Source organism: Tachyglossus aculeatus, chromosome 17 (assembly GCF_015852505.1).
Source record: "Tachyglossus aculeatus isolate mTacAcu1 chromosome 17, mTacAcu1.pri, whole genome shotgun sequence".
In the NCBI taxonomy this organism is placed as follows: Eukaryota; Metazoa; Chordata; class Mammalia; order Monotremata; family Tachyglossidae; genus Tachyglossus; species Tachyglossus aculeatus.
Window position 1 is genome coordinate 34,233,393 of NC_052082.1, and position 2,714 is coordinate 34,236,106.

The 2,714-nt window shown below is 38.4% G+C and overlaps 1 non-coding gene across 1 annotated transcript; it reads left to right on the forward strand.

Moving 5' to 3' along the window:
• The first annotated feature begins 389 nt into the window (after positions 1-389).
• LOC119939855 lies at positions 390-527 on the forward strand. The gene has a single exon (XR_005454815.1). It is a non-coding gene; the product is annotated as a small nucleolar RNA SNORA7 (small nucleolar RNA).
• Positions 528-2,714: the final 2,187 nt, after the last annotated feature.

Consider the following 2,714-nt stretch of genomic DNA (forward strand, 5'->3'; position numbering starts at 1 on the left):
TTCAAATCCTATTCCTTCCTACCCCCAAAGATTGATTCTAAGTCCTTCCTTGCTGTTCTTTTTTCTAGGCTGAATAAGTGTAGTTTCTTTGGCTTTTCCTTATCAGAGTTACTTTCCAATAACTTTTATTCTCCACGAAGGAGATGCTGTGGCTAAGGTGTCATTTTAGAGATAAAATCAGGTGATGACTTTTCTCCAAATCACTATCACCTCCAACCCTCTGCAATCCAGATGAGTGGATAATATATTAATATAATGTAATATATACAATAATAATGATGATGGGATTTGTTGAGCGCTTACTATGTGCAAAGCACGGTTCTAAGCGCTGGGGGGGTTACAAGGTGATCAGGTTGTCCCATGGATCAGGTTGTCCTATATCTGTACAGCCCCTCTCAGGGTCGCACCTGGAGAGTTTTCAATATTCTACTAGTCTTGGCTACGGGAGGGAGAATCGAACAGCGGCCTACCCATTCCACTCCTAGCTTGGCCAGTGGCTAGCGAGTGGAAGGCAATCTGCTTCAAGGCAAAACTCACCTTTGCTGGGCAGCAGCAGCATGGGAAAGAGTCAAGGGTGGATTCTCAAGTTTACTGCGGGGAAGGCAGCAATGGGAAACCATTTCTGTATTTTTACCAAGAAAACTCTATGGTTACACTAGCAGAACGATTGCAGAGGGAGAGCAAGATGTTCTGGGAGAGGTGTGTCTGTGATGTCACTATGGGTTGGAGACAACTCAACGGCATAAGACAAGACAATATATATATGTAGTCACATAACATTCACTTCTTTCAAATGAAACATGTGTGTGTCTCTACAATCTATCAATCAATCAATCGTATTTATTGAGCGCTTACTGTGTGCAGAGCACTGTACAAAGTGCTTGGGAAGTACAAGCTGGCAACATATAGAGACAGTCCCTACCCAACAGTGGGCTACAAATAACCGTTCCTCAGAAATTGTCCAAGGCTCACCCCCTCCAAGCTTATAAGACCTAATTAATTTTTGCATTATTATTTTTTAAATATTTTATTGTGTTTTCAATACAAATTGATACAATAAAAACCTAGCAAGCTTATGGTATTCTGCATTATTATTTTATCAGTCTCACATTTGGCATTAAATAATGAGATAAATCAGCTAGAAAACAGCAGGAACGCACCAATAAAGACAAACACCATTATCTTAACCTTCTCATATTGCACTCCTAGAAAGGCTTCTGCTACAAGTGGAAAAAACAATAGAAAAATTCCATTCAAAATGAACCCTACCATGAATATTTAAATTTTGATCTTGTTCATGCCGGATTAAATTATAACAAAGAGCAAATATAATACAGTACTGCTATCTAAAGTGATGGAGATAAATAATTACAATTTTGTAGTAGTGATATGAAACAGAATAGAGAAAAAAAGGAGAATCAAAAAGTGATTCCCTCAGGAAAAATAATTATTATTTAACTATACACATAGATATTTGGAATATTTGAACCTCTTTTAAAAATGTACCTAGCCAATGGTCTAATTCTTCTGTAAGTTGTCCTACGCTAAAAAGAAAAAAATTTTGCAAGAATGAAATCAAAGGCATTAAAAAGCTGTAAGTAGAATGCAGTTCCTTATAGAATGAAGGAATACATGGGCTTTTCGATGTTTTTCAATTTTTCCAAATACATGCTCAGTACAATGTTCAAAATATGCAAACCTGATGACAAAAGTCATTTCATCCACTTAAATTGTTTCAGAACAAAATGTTTTAATAGGTACTGCAAAGTTCACACACACTAATACTTTAAAACAGTACTCAAGCATCTTAAAAATGGAACAGCATCCAGAGAAGCAGTGTTGCCTAGTGGACAGAGCACAGGCTAGGGAGTCAGAAGGATCTGGGTTCTAATTCCAGCTCCGCTATTTTTTATTCGTTCATTCATTCAATCATATTTATTGAGTGCTTCCTGTGAGCAGAGCACTGTAATAAGCGCTTGGGAGAGGACAATATAACAGTAAACAAATACATTTTCTGCCCACAGCGAGCTTACTATCTACAAGGGGAATGTCGTGTGGCCTTGGCTGCTGTGTGACTTTGGGCAAGCCACTTACCTTCTCTGTGGCTCAGTTACCTCATCTGTAGAATGGGGATTAAGACTGTGAGCCCCACGTGGGACATGGACTGTACCCAACCTGATTACCTTGTAACTACCCCAGCACTTAGAGCAGTCTCTGGAACGTAGTAAGCACTTAACAAATACCAGTAAAAAAAGTTTTAAAAACAGAAACAATACAAAGTAGTAGTCCCCAGTAATGGAGAGCATTTTCTTTTCTCAAAATTTCCATCTACCAACTGAGGCAGCAATTAGGTTCTCAACTCATAACCTTCATATATTCACATTTTTAATTCAATTGCTACTTTCTAATTCACCATCTATTCTTCAAAAATACCACCAAGCCACTGAAGAAAATTTTCAGGCATGAGACATTTGGGGAATTTCGAACTTGGTGGAGCTGGTGGATTGCTGTGGGTCTTTAGGGATCATCTGTTTCTCAGGCTGGCTGAAAAGGGATCATTTGTGGCTATCATTAATGCTTCCTCCTCTAGAAAAATATAGACTTGATACTGGCTTCAGGGCAAATGTCCAAGTGGTCACTGCATTGATTAGGTAGAACTTGTTTCTTCCCCATGGGAATCAATCCATCAACCAATCAATCATATCTATTGAGTG